Source organism: Elgaria multicarinata, chromosome 11, assembly GCF_023053635.1.
Source record: "Elgaria multicarinata webbii isolate HBS135686 ecotype San Diego chromosome 11, rElgMul1.1.pri, whole genome shotgun sequence".
Lineage (NCBI taxonomy): Eukaryota > Metazoa > Chordata > Lepidosauria > Squamata > Anguidae > Elgaria > Elgaria multicarinata.
The window spans coordinates 39799851-39817539 of NC_086181.1; the positions used below are offsets into that span (position 1 = coordinate 39799851).

Sequence of the window (17689 nt, forward strand, 5' to 3'; positions counted from 1 at the left end):
TACGTTCTTATGTCACCGTCTTCTTCAATCCCAAATCACTCCTACCCCGCATATGGCGGCCTTCCGAACAAACAACTCTCTGAAGTGAATGTATCTCTCCTCTATCTCTATGGAGAAAAAGAGAGCAAGACGCTCCCTCTGTCTCTGGCGCATGCGTATCCATTCAACCCTGGGCCGGTCAGCGCGTGCGCACCAGTGCTCAACCCCGAGGAGGGGCGTGGCCTTGCTTTACCGAGGGCGCTGATTGGTCCGGGCGGGGAAAGGGGCGGGGAAAGGAGGCGTGTCCCTTGGAAGAGGTTTGGGGAGGAGGGGAAAGAGGCGTGTCCCAGCGGTGCCTTGTCAGTCGGCGCCGGGCAGCGGCAGGGGGCGGAGGCTGCGGCAAGTGCAGCGCCCATAGCGCCGGCGGTGGAGGAGTTGGAGCAGCCACCGCCGCCGCTGCTGCCTCCCACTCGCGGTCTCCCGGCCCCAGCGGCGGTCGCCGCCGCAGCCACCGCCACGCTGAGACCCCGGCCGTGGGACCCGCCGCAGCAGCGCAGGTGAGGCGAGAGAGAGAGAAGGGGCTGGAACTCGTCCTTGCTGCTGCTGCTCCTGGTGGAAGCGAGGAGGGAAGGCGGGCGGGCGGGCCTCCTGCCCAGCCGCAGCATCAGCAAGCAGCGCAGGGCCTGGCCGCAGAGAGGCCCGAGGGGACGGCGTGGGGCGGGGGCAGAGGCTGGTATAGCAGCCAGCCAGGTTTGGGGGTCTCCTTGGCAGAGGTTAGGGTGCCCTGGCGTGGTGATATGGGGGGGGCGGGTCCCCAGCAGAGGGGGTTGAAGGGGAGGGTTTGCTGGCCATGATATGGGTGGTGGTGGGGGACTAATATAGCGATCGTGATGGGTGAGTAAGGCAGCCTTCTCCAGCCAGCTTCCCTCTAGATATCTTGGACTACAACTCTCAGGATGCTGGGAGTTGTAGTCCAACACATCTGGAGGGCAGCAGGTTGGGAAAGGCCGGTGGTATATGGAGGGGTTTAAAATGATAAAGTGGGTGCCTCCAGCAGAGAGGATTCAAGGGAAATCGCTCCAGAGGGTGGGGGAGGAGGGGGTAGTGGCAATACTGTGGAAGGGGGGTGATGTAGGGGTGGGTATCAGAGAGGGTTAAAGGGATGTGGGGGTGTAAGGGGTGGAGGAGGGTCTTCAGGCAGGGAAACCGTGTAATGTGGGGAGGTTCTTTTATTAGAATGTAAGCCTATGCGGCAGGGTCTCGCTATTTACTGTTTTACTCTGTACAGCACCATGTACATTGATGGTGCTATATAAATAAATTAATAATAATAATAATAATAATGAGGAGTGGGGGTGGTTTGTAGGGTGAGTCCCAGAGGTGGTTAAAGGGTCATGGATGTGTTCTGGGGGTGATGCTGTCTAGCAGGAAAAAAAGTTAAAGAGAAATCTGGGCTCTTAGGTGAGGGTAGCTATGAAAGATAATTAAAGGGTAATTGGGAAGAATCCTGATATTGGAGAACATCATTTTTCTTAAGCGTGGAGGATAAAAAGGGGCCTGAGCTGTACTCAAGTGTACGGTGAGTGGGGGGACATTTGATTTGGGTTCTGTAATGATGTAGTCAAAGAAAGGGGGGTTATATGTTGGAGGGGTTTTATATGCGGGTCTTCAGCAGAGTTGGGTGGAGACGAGGGTGAGGTAAGTTGAGTGGGGGGGAGCAGTGTCTTCACCAGAGCACGGCAGGTACAGGGTGTAAGGTAGGGTATTGAGAGAGTTAAGTACAGACACATGTACATGTGTACACATATGTATATATATACACATACAAATATACAGATATGCGTATACATACATAATGTTATAAAGGGCATAATTAGGGCACTAATAGAAAGATGGGTCAGGCTGGCTGTGGAAGAGGGTGATTTTTTTTAATATAAATGCATAAAAATGGGTTGGTGGGTTAAAGTGAGGAATGATGGCAGGAGATCAGGGTAGGATACATTAAAATAGTGATCATGGGGCCCTCAGGTTGTGAAGTGCCCTTTGAAAGCTGTTGTGGGAGTTTGCTTTTTGAAGAAATGGAATGAAGTAGGAGTTGTTAGGCCCAAATTGTTACGGTGTTCAAGACAGAAGACTGGAGTAAGAGAACTAACTTTTTGTAGCCTTGTTCCTTGGCCTTTAGCATCTCTTGCTACTGTGGCTTCCAACCTTCCTGCTCCCACCATAACAGATAGAAAAATGGGGGAATTTTGTTAAACAGTGGCAGCAAACAGTTATAGGGGTTAGATGGATAGGAGTGGTGTCATCGTACTGCCCTTATGCAAATCTATGGTGAGGCCACACTAAGAATACTGTGTACAGTTCTGGTCTCCACACCTAAAAATTGATATTATAGAGCTGGAAAAAGTGCAGAAAAGGGCAACTAAAATGCTTGGGAACATGGGTGGGAGGGTGCTGTTGCACATGTCCTGCCTTGTGGGTCCCTGGCCGATGGCTGGTTGGCCACTGTGTGAACAGAGTGCTGGACTAGATGGACCCTTGGTCTGATCCAGCATCAGGGCTCTTCTTATGTTCTTAACCTGAGGAGTGTTGTGTTGTCGTGAGAAGAGGGGATCCAAAACCTGGCACATGAGGAACATGAGGAACATGAGCACTGCTGGGAGAACCCATTTACATCTTAGGTAGCAACTGCCTTAGATTTCTGTAGTAATGCGGAAACGTAGATCACAATGTCTGAGGATGGCTTCAGCCCACTTTTAGCAGTGGTTGTTGTAGTCCTCTAGATGTATTGGTCTATAACTCCCATTCTGGGCATGATAGCAGGTTGGGGAAGACTTCTGTAAGCACTCTTGACCTAAATGCAGAGAAGACGTGCAAGAGCAAAAAGTCCTGAGGCAAGTCAAGTGAGTGATTCCCTGTTTGCTATGCTCCTCTTCTGAGAGACTAGTTTTGACCATATTTTCAGGCTTTACTACAATTCTTCTCTCAATTTTATATGCAGCTATAAGTTGCCTGGTTCCCTCGGGCGAAAGCCAGTGGTACATGGAAATAAAACCTCGTCTGCCGCTGGAAATGCACCTGAGTGTTTGGGGACCCACAAAATGGCTGGTGATGGAAAGGCTTTTAAGGGATGGCTGGAAAGCTTTCATTGTTTTGAAACATGCAGTAATACCTTTCCGCTTGCTCGCATATTGACCTGGTCCGCACGTGACACTAACCCATAGTTTATTTGATCCATGGTTTGTTATCCTATGCAGCGTTTTTCTGGGAGACGATTGAACAAACCAGGGTTTCTTTTTGTAATCCCTGGGTTGTTTGTTTCCCTCCTCTTTCACCCACTGTATCCCAACCCCAAGATCACGCCAGCTCTTGCTTGGAGAAAATACCTTCTAAGAATAGCCTGTTCCCCACTGCTCATTATGCTGTGAATTCATCTTGGGCTTCCAGTCCTTTTGCCTATTAAAATCATGAATTAGAAGCTTGAAGGTGTTCTAGAGTCTTGTTCAAGACTGGGGGACGCTTGGCTGGTTTTGTTTGTTCCAGGCTGATTGATCACTGAACGGTAGCAAAGCTGGTTTTGTTCCAATATGCGGAACTGGGTGAAGTTCATGGTTCTCTAGAAGTATATAGTGACCTGAGCAGGATGACCCAGGCTAATCTGCAGATGAGGTGTCTGGTTTTCCAGTTAGATGTTAAGGCTTAATTTTTGTGAACCGCCCAGAGAGCTCTGGCTATTGGGCGGTATAGAAATGAAATGAAATAAATAAATAAATAAATAAGGCTTTCAGTTTGCTTCTGCTATTCTTCTCATCCCCTGCCCCCACTGCCCACTTTTGCCTCTGGGGTAGAGAGAAACACCAGAGGTGGAAACCGCTTGAGGGAGATGCTCGAATTGGAGGAGACTTGCCAGCTTAGTCTAATGGGTGACTGGAGCGTGCCGAACCTTCCCCTGAGATGCAGTGGTGGAAAAACAAGCTAAGGAAAGAAGCTCGCGCTGGAGAAAGGAGGGAGAATTCTCCCGTTTCTCTCGAATTGCAGGAAGATGCGGAGACTGTGGCCTACTCCAGACTACTGGGTGTAGGGTGAGGGGGGGCGGGGCGGAGGAGCATGAGGCAAAGTATGAAGCAGCCTTCCCCAACCTGGTGCCATCCAGATGTTTTGGACTACAACCCCAGCATTCTTGCCCATTAGCCATGCCAGCTGGGACTGATGGGACTTATAGTTCAAATCTCAAATCAGGTTGGGTAAAGCTAAAGCTTACTGAGAAATTACTTAATGGAAATCAACTGTTTTGAGCACTAAAAAATTAAAAGTGTCAATCACAATCTTGACGTTTGTTCTTGTGTTCTCACCATAGGAAAATTTACCTGGTTGAAGGTAAATCTCCCTAATCATTCTGTCTTGCCACGGAGATGGAGAAACCGCCTAACTTTGCACAGGCAACCAGAGTCAACTGTCCCTTTGCAGACCAATGGGGGAAGAAGACGAAAAATCCTTGTCTTCTTTCAATGCGTTTGCCTTGGCAGCGTGGATATACCCTGCTGGATATACCCTGCCAACATAGTCTGACTGCTTGATCAGCTTTGGGTGGTATTCTTCCCAGATCCAGCCGTCGTTTAATGTTTCCGGGTTTGTGTCTGTTTTTTTGCCTCTATCTCTTATCTTGTTAGTATCGAGCATCCCTGTCATTTATGAGATGGGGGTTTAATGTTCTAATAATGAGAAACCTTCCAGGGCAATGGAACCATAAGCATAATAGCAGAATGCCTGCGTTTTAATTTATGTATTTATTTACAAAATTTGTATACTGCTCCATGTCTGAAACAGATTCCAGAGCAGTGATCATAAGAATTAAACCAGTAAAAGATACGAAAAATAAAATACTATTATTATGCTAAAAAAACACACAGAATGCCAATAAAAATGGTTGCTGTCAGTCAAGGAATGTTTCCTGGAATAAGACTTTGCATGCAGAAGGTACCAGGTTCAACCCCCCATTTGGGGTGACTTGAGCTGGGGGGGGGAAATGCCTACTGGCAGTCAGAGAAGAATAGAATCATAGAATAGCAGAGTTGGAAGGGGCCTACAAGGCCATCGAGTCTAACCCCCTGCTCAGTGCAGGAATCCACCCTAAAGCATCCCTATGTAAAGTGGGTTACATAGACCGATCTTAAAGAGCTGCCTGAGACTGGCTTCTTCTACACTTCCAGTGGTTCCAGAATGTGTAGTTTTGTCATACTGGGTAGAAACAGCTGTATAAGAATTGCCTTTTCCCTCAGCAACAGCCTCCATATTCAGCGTATATGTGTTCTGCATCTTGTATAGTGTTTGCATAAAAGTTCTACAGCCTTAGGGTACTGGACCTTGACAAATGTTAAAATCTCAATCAATCCTCTGCTTCTCCTGAATTCGCCAATCTGTTCTCCCAATTTCAGCCATGTGGACTAGAAACTTGCGTTTTCTCCCTTAATGTTTGCTCGAATCCTAGTCCTTTAATGGAGGGTCATGTGGCATGGCCATTGCTTCTCTCTCCTCTCCCCCACCCCGTCGGTATGAGGCCAAAGCAAAGAGGGAACAGCGGGGGACACAGTCTGAGCAAAGCAGCTATGCAAACAGCACCAGAGTGAAGTATTTTAGTGCTGAAGTTAATGTGTGGAGTAAATCACTCCCTTTTGGAAAGGTTGGTGTGAAGGCATATGGTCGTTATGCAGCCTAAACCGGTCTTGTGTGCTCATAAACAAGTGTGTGTAGAATTCTGTGTTTGAGGCTGTCAATAAATAGCTGCCTTATTGGTGTCTGCCAGCGAACGGTTGGCATCTTTCTTGGCCCATTGTGAAGACGCATTTTGCCAGAAGTTTTGTGCTCTGATGCAACTTGAACACTGCGGAATGTTTGTGGGGAATCAAAACTTCTGGCCTGCTGCATCCAAATGTCTGTTTTTCCTAAGATGCTGCCCCTGCCATGAAGTGAATGTATTTCTGCTCATTCTGCTTTTGCTTGTGTGAAAGCCTGGTCTATGCCCAATGGCACCACAACAGGCCAAGCACCCTTCGTTAAAACATTCCCAAGGGAGGCTCACCTGGTGCCTACCCTGATGTCCTTATAGAGCTAGTCCTGAAGACCTTTTTACATTTTTCCGGGCTTATTTATCTAACCTGCTTTTATTACTGCTCTTTTAAAGGGTATGGGTGTTAATAATTTTGTGTTCATAATCATTTTAATTTTCTGCAAAACACTATAAACAGATGCTGAGGCGGTAGGATGGGCACTGTACCACTTCAGACTGTGTGTGAGAGTGGCAATCTTTTTTGGTCCTCCTGGGTGTGAATAACTCCTTGCAAGTAGAAATCTAGCATAAGAGGATGATGGCTGGATTAGAATCTTTCTCCCTGATGTGCTACTTTTTTTTTCTTACAGGGATTTTTTTTAACATGGCGGAGCATTCAGAAGTGATAACGCCTGTCTTCCATCTGAAGTGTTACATAGGTGTTGCATATGTAGACCAGGCCAAACACAGTGGCCTGGACTTGGGCAGGGCTGTGGCTCAGTGGTAGAATGTCCCAGGTAAGGCTGGAAAAAAATCCTGCCTGCAACCCCGGAGAGCTGCTGCCAGTCAGTGACAGCAGTGCTGGGCTGGATGAACCCCTGGTCTGACTTAGTACAAGTCTCCTTCCTATGTATCAGTGGTCAACCAATACGTTCTGAGGATTGCTCTGTAGCTAGTCAGTGAAAAGACTTGCAGTTTCTCCAAAAGACAGCTCGCCTACCACTTCCGTCTTTTCCAGTTTAGTGTTGTGTGCGTTTTAGTACATGCATTCACTTCATTTTCTAGCAGCTAATTTTGTTTAAGGGATAGCCATTTGTGAGCCTTGGTGAGCACCATTGAAACTTGAATTGCAGGGTGATGGTGAGACCCGAGAGGCCTAGCCAAACACCCTGCATGAACTGTGTGCCTGCCTTGAAATGTTCCTCCAGAATCTTCTACAGTGTGTATGAGTTCCTCAGCAGACACACCGATGTGGAAATGATCTCAAACAGGAGTGGGCTACTTTAGGACGTCTGGTTTTTGTCCCTGGATCTCCCCTGCAGGCTGCACACACACCCATTGTGGCTATTAAAAATAAAATGTCTGTAGTGGCTACAGAGTTCAGAATGGGCCTAAATTAGCTTGTTTGCAAGCTAATTTGGATCCTTTTGGCTGTGAGTAGCCACTACATGCACCATTTTTTTCACATAATTTTTTAAAAATTGATTTCAGAGGTGGCAGGAGCCGCATGTATTTTTGTGGCCTGCATGCTGCCCATCCCTAGACTAAAGCTTGAAAAACCCCTTTGGTGAACAGATAAAATCCTTTTTTATAAATGTGTGTGGCTCCCCCGCAGATATCTCAAGCATGGCATAACATGGAAGCAAGTGATCATTGAAGATCTAATGCGCACTGCAGTGCATAACGCATGCCCTTGGGGCAGCTTTTGCCTCCAGTGGATTGAGCATGGAGCTGGCAATAGTGCATCCGGCAGAGGGTGGGAGCGGTATATTGGGGCGGAGGCCTGAATCTAGGCCAGTGGCTTTTAAAGCTTTCTAGCAGTTTGAAGAAACCCTCTGTCTGCAGAACAAGTTGGCACTTCTGCTGTGGAATTCCTGCATCTCCCAGAGGATTCTGGGAGGGTTGTAGGACAACGTCCAATCCAACCTTCCCAAACCTGATGTACTGCAACTCCGTTCTCTCCAGCCAGCATGGACATTCTCCAGCCCCTCAATAATTGCCTATTTTTTCCCTTTCTCTTCCCCCTTCAGTTCTTGCTGGCTTACCTCCTCCCTTTTGCTTGGGTTTGGGGACCTTTTCATTCCTTTTGGCCTCCCAATTATTCTGCAATACTAGTTGCCTACACATGGTGCGGTTGTGGGGTGTTTGAACCTTTATGGTAGTGGACTTTCTGTGGTCAAGGTTTTAAGCCAGGTGTGTTGAGCCTCCTGCCACAGACCAGGTCTTAAACCAGCCCATAGGAGTTCCCCAGAAGGTTACGCTCCCTTTCCCATGCCCAGCGATGTGAGTTTTCCAGAAAATTTTGAGTTGGAAAATTTCCCAATGCAAATTAAGTTAATTTGCATTGGAAAACGTTCAGTTTGTATCAGAAAATTTTCCAATGCTGATGACCCTGCACATATTAAGCTACCTTGCATTGGATTTTTTTTCTGATACAAACTGAATGTTTTCCAGTGCAAATTAGGTTAATATTTATTTTTTTATTATTTATTTAAGGATTTTTATGCCGCCATTCAGCCAAATAAGGCTCTCACGGAGGCTTACAAAAGTATTTCTTGACAGTCCCTGCCCACAGGCTTACAATCTAAAAGACATGACACAAAAGGAAAGGGGATTGGGAGGGAGGAGGAGGAGGAGGAGGAGGGAAAGGAAAGCAAATTCAGGCACTACAGTCTTAGTTGGAAAGTTCAGCAGTTACAGTTGACAGCAGGAGAGAGGGGGCTCTCAGCTGGAGCTGGACCCAGGCACGGTGGAGAGGTGCCTGGCTGCTGCTTCCTCCCTCACTGGTGGCCTCTGCAGAGACAGTTGCATAGGGTCATTGGCGCTGGAAATTTTTCAGTTTGCATTGGAAAATGTTCTGATGCCCCAGAGCAAGGGTGGGCAACTTGTAGGCTAAAACATCTGGGGGACTACAACTCCCATTATCCCCACCACTGTCTATACTGGCTAGAGTTGATGGGAGCTGTAGTGACCACAAACAGCTGTGTATGAAATGCTGAGAGCCACTTACCTGTTCCACCAGGATTGCTGGGGCACCTTCATTTTTGCTGTCACTATTGCCTCTAGTTCCATCTGAGACATAATATATATAATATATTTCAATGACATATATGTATTTCCACTGACTGCCAGTTTAGTGAATTTCCCTGCTTTTGTGATTTTTTTCTCCTAATTCTAAAATGTTGAAACGCCTTTGCTAAGGTTTAGTTATTGGTAGTAACAGCTTTAGGATAAAATATGCTGGGTTTTGTTTTGTTTTGTGCTTCATCCCTTTTCCACTTGACTCTGTTCATCACTCAGGTGTGGACCCCTGGGAATTCTGAAACTGAATTCAGCCCTTGAACTGAAAGAGGTTCAACTCCCCTGTCTTATGCCGTCCAGGGTCCATTCAGAAAGTTTATGGTCTTGGCCATGCAATGACACACTAAGGTGTCAAGGGATCCAGTTGGTTTACTGAAAAGTAAAAGAGCTGAGTTTCTTTCTCGCTTTTCTACCCCAGGTGTGGACAACTTGTTCCCTCCACGTGACTGCAACATCCATAAACCCTGACCGTTGACCTGGCTGGGGCTTATGGGGTCCAGAAGCTCTCAAGGGTACCAGGTTGCCTGTCGCTGTTCTACCCAAATGGGACTAGAAGATAAGTTTCCGGAATTCAGGGGCTCTTGAAAATACAATTTCCACAGTTGCTGTTGCATTGCACTTCATGTGCAGTGAGCATAGGGTAGAGAATTAAATACTTCTCCTTCTCTCATAATACTAGAACCTGTGGTCATCCCATGTGGCTGATTGGCGGGAGATTCAGGACAAATAAAAGGAAGGACTTCTTCATACAGCACATAGTTAAACTATGGAATTCACTACCACAAGATGTAGTGATGGCCAACAATTTGGATGGCTTTAAAAGGGGGGTTGGATAAATTCCTGCAGGAGAAGGCTATTAGTGGCTACTAGTCTTGATATCTATGTGCTACTTTCAGTATTAGAGGCAGTGTGCCCATGTGAACAGTTGCTGGGGAACATGAGCGGTAGGATACTGATACATTCATGTCCTGCTTGTGGGTTCTCAGTCCACAGCTGGTTGGCCACTATGTGAACAGAATGCCGGACAAGATGGACCCTTGGTCTGATCCAACATGGCTAGTGGTTCCCTGCTTTGGGATATGTGGGGTGGGGAGGGTAGCGCATGACTCCAGAACCCATCTATGACAGTCAAATCACGGGGTAACCAAGTTGAGACATTGGCCCACATTTTTTGTAACTCCCTTCAGAGGTTGGCCTGCAGTATGGTTTACTTGGGTGTGTTTGGGAGAGAGCCAGGAATTATAACTTGAGTATGTATTTGAACATGTATTTTATTCCATCTATATTATGCTTTGCTTCTCTCATTGAACTCAAGATGGTGTATAGAGGACTCCAGGGTGGTTCCCTGTGCAGGTAAGGACTGGTCTCGCATCTGCTTTTGTTTAGCCAAGGTTGATGCATCAGGTGCTTTCAGAAGTTGTCCCTCATCACCTTTTATCTGTTCTGCTGTGTAGTTAGACAAAGGGTGAAGTTTTGCTCCTTTTCAGTGTGTGCTTATGAGTGCCGGGGTGTGCTCAGTTCTGACTAGGGACAATGCATATCTAGTGAGTTACTGCATGCAGAGTACAAGGGTGTGATCTTGTATGTGTTGGCAAGTATTTAAGATAAAATAAAGCTTTATTCCCTGCCCCCCCCACTTTTCGCAGAGTGCTCTCTCTGTTTCAACTCAAGGGGGGGGGGGAGCGGCAACTCCCACGAACTACGAAAATAGCTGCTTTTAGCACCTGCACCTGCGTGGCCCTATGAGACCTGAAGAGCCACGGCGGAGCCCAATTAAAACACTCTCGATGTTGCAAGGCCCTTGAGAAGTCTGCGGGAACAATCACAGGCGACACCCTTGAAAACAAAGTCTGAGCCTCCGTTCTTTGTTCCACTTCAACCCAACCACAGTTGTAACCACTCAAAAGTATCCAAAGCAGAGATAGGTGGTTGGTTGGCTGTCAGACTCTTGGAGCCAAGTCTAGCCATCAGTTGGTCCACAACCCATGTCTATAATAATGTAAGAGGAGCCCTACTGGATCAGACCAAAAGTCTGCCTAATTCAGCTTCCTGTCTCCCAATCTGGCCAACCCAGTGCTCTGTGAGTAATACCCATCTTCTGCAGTTCCCTCCCTGGCAAATGAAGTTCACAGACATACTCCTTCTGAACCTAGTGGTTTAATATAACCATCTTGACTATTTGGCTGTTCACAAACCACTCTAACCAACATCAGTGGTTGAGTGTGGGTTGTTCTGAACCATGGTTTGTTTGTTGAACCATGTGTGTCGTCTGAACACAGCATGTTTCCTGCATGGTGCATTATCATGTTGTCTTGAACACAGCCAGGGTGGTTTGTTAACCATCCTGAACAACCCAACAACAAGCCGCCCTGGCTGCATTCAGACAACATACTAACCTATGGTTCAACAAACAATGCATGGTTCAAAACAACCTCCACTCAGCCACTGAAGTGTGGGTTGCCATGTTGTGTAAACAGCCCTACAGTCACTCATAAACCTCTCCATGTGTTCAGAGCCCCTGTCTGAGGTCACCTGAACCAGCCTTTCTTAACCTGGTGCACTCCTAATGTGTTGGACTACAACTCCCATTACCCCATCTAGCATGGCCGTTGAGAGTTGTAGTCAAACACATCTGGATGGCACCAGAGTGGGAAAGGCTGATGCAAGTTATTAGCCAGCACCACAACTTGCAGCAGCAAATTCCATAAATTGGAATTTACAAGTGAATTTACAAGTGTTGTGTGAAGACGTCCTTCTCTTGCCAGTCCTGACGACTGCTGATCACTTCCGTTGGATGACCTTGAGTTCTTAACATGTGCATAACTTGATATGCCCTCACCCCCTACACACACACACACACAAACACACACACACAGAGAAACCATAAATTGCAAGCCAGAGCTGTGGGCATTGGGAACATACCAAGTCAAACCATTGGTCCATCTAGATGCCTTCTACCAAATCAGACCTTTATTATTTATTTATTTATTACATTTTTATACTGCCCAATAGCTGAAGCTCTCTGGGTGGTTCACAGTGCTCTGGGCGGTTCACATTTAGACCTTTGCTCCATTTAGCCTAGTATTGTCGACACTGACTGGCAGCGGCTCTCCAGGGTTTCAGGCAAAAGTTTTTTCCAGCCCATTCTGGAGAAGCTGGGGATCAGCCGTGGGACTTTCTGCATGCAAAGCCAAGTGCTCTACCACTGAGCTGCGGCCCCTTCGCGTTGAAATCCAACGCATCTTGGTGGGACCAGTTTACGGAAGGTGGCCTTAAATGCTTTGCCCTGCCCTTATAGGAAAAGTGCCTCAGTCCCATGTCATTTAGGCTTCCATTCTCTGCACCCTTCGTGGCACGATTTATATGATTTATATCCCACGATTAAACCAAAAAAATGGTGCCCAAGTGCTGTGGTACCCTTTTATGGTGGGGTGGTGACCAGAACTGTATATGGCTTTCCCAAAGTGGCCGCACCACAGATTTGCGTATGTGGGGGGTGGGATTGCAATATGACCGGCTTTATTTTTTGGTCCCTTTTCATTATGGAGTCTTGAAAGGGTTTGACCTCAACCTCCTGAAGGGGAAACTCTTGCCGCCCCTGTGGACATTCCTTCAATGTCCTTCAGGATAGTTGGGTTTCTCTCGGTCTTAATCAAGCTGAGTATACCGGCGGTAGCAAAGACAAAGCTGCCTTAGAGTTGTAGCTTCCCATACATTTTTCTGGCCTAACTAGATCCTTAAAAGGAAGCGACACTCTGGGGTCAAACCCAGAGCAAAGATTGCTCCGTAGCGAGTAGGCCTCACGCCTTTGGCACCGGTGAGGCGAGATCCCCCCCCCCCCAAATTCCTTCCTCGGCCCTGTCTCTTTTTTCCGGCTAGCAGTAGCTGAGGAGAAGTGGCATAATATGTGCCGTTGCCTAGCAACTCGGAGGAAGGTTTCTTACTCCGGTCAGGAGTCTTGCTCTCGGACACGGTGAGGGAGCCAGATGCCCACCTGCATGGCGGTTTTGTGGCTGCCTCTTCATCATTGAGGTTGGAGGCACGTGAAGGGAGGTCGTGGGCTCTCCCACGCTGGAGGCCTTCAAGAGGCAGCTGGACAGCCGTCTGTCAGGGATGCTTTGAGGTGGATTCCTGCATTGAGCAGGGGGTTGGACTTGATGGCCTTAGAGGCCCCTTCCAACTCTACGATTCTATGGCCCCGTTCAGACAACACTCGAAACCATGCCGCTTAACCCCAAAATGGTTAACAGAATGCAAATGCATTTCATTAACCATTTTGTGGTTAAGCAGCATGGTTTAGCGTGTTTGAACGGGGCCAATGATTCTGTGAAGTCACTTCCTTTCCACGTCCGCTGCCCCAGCTAATTTCGCCACCTGAGTCGTTGGGCTACTTGGGGTGTTCTGAGCATTACGGTGTTACAGTATCCCATAGTATGGATGTTCTCTCCATGCATCGGTTTATTTCGTTACACGTTAAATTTCTATACCGCCCAACTGGCAAACGCTCTCTGGATGGTTTACAATCATAATAACCAAAAACAACTGAAACAAATACAACAATGAAGATCTCAGCATAATAAAAGATTAAAACATTAAAAATATTAAAGAGCCAGCAGTAAAGTAGATAACCAAAGGAGCAGATTATAGATTAAATCCTTGCTAGAAGAGGAAGGCCTGGCGTCTAATGTGTCCAGTGAAGATGCCAGGTGGATTTCCCTGGGTAGAGCATTCCTCAGACAGCGGGGCCACAACAGAAAAGTCTCTTTCCTTGGCAGCACCCAGAGAAAATCATCTGCTTCTAGATGCCCAGTCTCAGGCATTGGCTTTTGTTGTCACAGCATACTGTAAAATACATTTTTGGAAATGTGGAAGATAATAAATGTATGACTCCGTTTTTTTCCATGATCGCCTGGATTTTCCCTTTGAGCAGCATAAGCATTTCAGTTCCTGGTTTCTATAGCTCCAAGTACCGTATGTGCCGCAAACTACACAGCAGGCAAAGGTTTCTTACCCCGACAATAGTTTAATGGGCCTCTTCTTCCTCATAGCTTGCGTTTCTATGACTCCCTCAACAGCTTGGGAATTCTGACATCCCTGGCTCGGTCCAGACGGTCATCTTGTTCCCTCTCCCTGCAAGAAACCAGGAGGACAATTTGAACAAGATGGTTGGTTTTTGTCCTGTAGGCCTATGCGGAAACCCACATGATTCTGCAGTTCTTGGCTGAATTGGTGGGCAAAGCCCCTGATGCCTTGTAATGGTTCCTGGGAGCCATTATATTCCTCAGTGTTATTGTCCTGGAGGACTGAGCCTTGCATATAGCAGCGTTGAAACGCGAATGGGCAGTGTGGCAATGTAATGGAACGCTAGCGCCGAGATTTGACTATGAAGGTAAAAGGCTATGACTTCACAGAGAGTTCCTATGCACAGGTACGGCTATGTACCTCTTCAGCCTTGGAACTGCCCTTCAGCTCTAACCTGCAACATCCTCATCATTATTATTTGTCCACGTGTTCTTTCTCTTCCTCATTTTCTCCGATGCCTAAACAACCTTAAACACAAATTTATTTATTTATTTTATTTATTACATTTATATACCGCCCCACAGCTGAAGCTCTCTGGGCAGTTCACAAAAGTTAAAACAGTAAACATTAAAAAGTATACAAAATTTTAAAACCATCAGAGACATAAAAAAAACAGTATAAAAACATCAGTATCCATTTAAAAACAACAGTTCTGGGGTCTGTTAGAAAACAAACTTAGCGTTGTTAAATGCTGTTAAATGTCTGGGAGAAGAGAAGTCTTGACCTGGCACCTGAAAGGGAGTTCATTCCACAGTCAGGGAGCCATCACCGAAAAGGCCCTCTCCCTTGTTGCCATCCTCTGAGCTTCCCTTGGAGTAGGCACTCGGAGGAGGAACTTAGATGTTGAGCGCAGTGTACGGGTAGGTTCATCGGGAGAGGCGTTCCATCAGGTATTGCGGTCCCAAGACATGTAGGGCTTTATAGGTTGGTGGTAGTGTTGCTGTTCATCATCCAGCTGTTGTTCCTGAGTCACAAGTTGAGCACCTGTCCCCTAGAACAGCCTTTCCCAATGTGCTGCCTGGAGTTGCTGGGAGTTGTAGTCCACACATCTGGAGGCACCATGTTACAGAAGCAACCCTAGAATTCTCTCCAGCCACCCAGAGGCACCTGTCTATCAGTATTTATAGGCTTTTAAGGGTGGAAATGTAAAGTTTTGGGGGGAATAAGGTCTCCCCAGGAAACTTCTCCTGATGGTGGAAAGTTGGAAACCACTGGGCTGTGAGATGGAAAACAGCAGGTTCTAGTTTCTGCTTGGGTATGGAGCTCGCTGGGCAGGCCTTGGTAAGATTCTGTCCCATCTCACTTGCCTTGTGGGGCTATAAAATAGGTGGGCAACTTGTAGCCATCCAGATGTTTTGACCTGAGATTCCCAACTGCCCTAGCCAGCATGGCCAATTGTAGAGTTGTAGACTGAAGCATCCGGAGGACTGCAATTTGCCCATCCCTGCTATAAAACAACCGCTCTGACCTCTCTGGAAGGCATATATTGAGAACAAATGTAGCAGGTGCACTCTTAAGCGATAAAATCCTGCTTTTCTCTGTGCAGAATATGGCCACAACTTGACGGTTTAAAAGCCTGTCACTGTCCTGTTCTCAAAAAGCAGCCGTGCTGATTGTTGTCCGTTGGACTGTGAACCGGTACCTGTATTCCGAGCTCCGCTTGTCTTGGGAAAGCCGCCTCCGAGGTGGCTGTGTTGCTAACTTTAGGACAAACGCCGTGGGATCTCATTAACTCCAATTGGAAGTTTCTTTGTGGTTCTTTCTTCCCGCTGCACAGATGTGTTCGGGAAAGTTTCTCAGCGATGAAACATTGGCGAAAGGAGGCAACATGCGAATGAATTTCTCCTCTCTTTGCCGAGCTCTGCGGTTGGCCGCTTGACACCAATTGAGCTGCCATCTGGTTTCTTTCCCTTATTACATTTCAGTTGTGTAAAATCTGGATTTTGGAAAGGAACTCAGGACTAGCAGGGCTAAGCTTTTTTCTATAATTGCTCTTGTGTTCCTTCCTTATTCAGGTCCCAAGGTGTGGTTGGATGGTAGACATTGTGGCAACCTTGCTGAAGCTAAGCAGGGTTGGGTCTGCTCGGTGTTTGGATGGGAGACCGCGTGGCAACAAACTAAAAACACCCACATAGTTTAACTTAAAACGCTCATTAACGGTAACTAAGCCTTAGGAGATGCATTTCAACTTTTTAGAATGGGGGGAAACTTTCGCAAAAGCCAGGGAACCACAAACCATCAAGTGTTAGGGCTCAGGTGGCACGGTCAGGTGGGCAGGGTGCGGCCTGTAGCCTGAGCTTCATTTCCCCTGCTGTGGACAGTAAGCCATTGGGGTGGGAAACATCAAAGCTTTTTCTCCGTACAGCGCCAATCTTCAACCTGGTGAGTTTGCTACAAGTTCACAGTCTGAGACATTTGTGACCCTCCCTCCTTGAATGGTCTTGGTGTGCCTTGAGGAATGACCCATTTTGAAGAAACCGGCTGTTTCGGACAGTCCCGTGACCTCTTAGGTCATCCTTCCTCAACCTGGAGCGCTCCAGATGTGTTGGACTGCACCTGGCTGGGGCATTCTGGGAGTTGTAGTCCAACACATCTGGAGCGCCCCAGGTTGAGGAAGGCTGTCTTAGGTGAAGCCACCCTGCCTTTCAGACGTGTCTCTGTAATACTTCGAGGGCTGTCACCATATGTCACTTACAAGCTTCTGGTTCCCTTGAACTCCTGCAGATGTCCAAACTTCTCTCTTTGAAAAAGCCCAGACTCCTGCGAATTGTCTCTCCTCCCCGGTGCATGTAAGAAATGGTTGCCTCTCCTCCCTCTCTTTCCTCGTTCGTGTCGTTAGTGCTCTCCTCTCCCTTCTTTATTTATTGATGGCCAGCGGGCCGCAGTACTGTCGGATTGCATCAAGGAGACAAGGTTGCAACTCGGTCAGCGTGCTGCTGGAGTTGGTGCGGGGAAGGCGGCTAGAACGTGTTGTGTTCTCCCACGGAACGGGGTAGGAATGCATCTTTCGTTGGCAGGCAGGGCTCAGAATGCAGCGGTGTTTATGCACAGATACACTCACACACCTATGAATTGCTGTGGTTGCTCGATGCCTGCTATGGGCCAGAGAGGATAGGAATTTAGCCGGGGAAGGAAGAGCGGAGAGGCAGAAGCCAGGTGAGGCCTGGCTCGGTGGCTCTAGGTAGGTCCTCGTAGCTGAAGGCTACCATAAATTAAACTGCCTTCCCCAACCTGTTGCCTTCCCGGTGGGTTGGACTGCAACTCCCACCATCCCCAGCAAATCGATATAAAAAAAATCTGGTGTAAGGGGTGGCCTATCTCATTTGTGAACGTTTTTACCCTTAAGTCTGTCTTGTCCCGTTTCTTCATTAATTTGCAAGTTTGCTTTTTAAGAAATTCACACCAAAATTTTGCATTTTTTTTTTTAAAAAAAACTTATTTCCAAGCCAATTGGCTTTCCGAATATGCCTTTTTAAAACGTGGGTTCATACTTCTGTGTTGGAGGACGCTTTGGAAGTGTGGAAGCCGGTGGAAAACTAAGCTCCAATTTAGATTAGTCAGGGAATTGTGAAACACATCAGTTTGTATCAGAATTTGTAATTCTTCAGGTATCTCTACCTGGGCCACACATCAATGAACCAATATACGAATGAGTTTGATTTGAGTACCTCTCCTGCAGGTTAAAAAAACAACAACTCACAGCAAGTAAGGATAACTCCTCAGATAGACTTCTAGCTGGCCTCTTCACAAGGGACTGTAAAATACTTTCAGGTAATCTGC

At 47.1% G+C, this 17689-nt stretch overlaps 1 protein-coding gene across 3 annotated transcripts in view; it reads left to right on the forward strand.

Moving 5' to 3' along the window:
- The first annotated feature begins 438 nt into the window (after positions 1–438).
- The window catches only part of LOC134406902 (vigilin-like), a 72488-nt gene continuing 55237 nt past the window's right edge, over positions 439–17689 (forward strand). For 2 of the 3 annotated variants that reach the window (XR_010025991.1, XM_063138555.1), the window contains exon 1: positions 439–536. The gene's annotated coding sequence lies outside the window, so the exon portion shown is untranslated. Of the gene's footprint in view, positions 537–10103; positions 10181–17689 lie in introns of those variants that run through there. The other variant, XM_063138556.1, reaches the window with a different exon arrangement.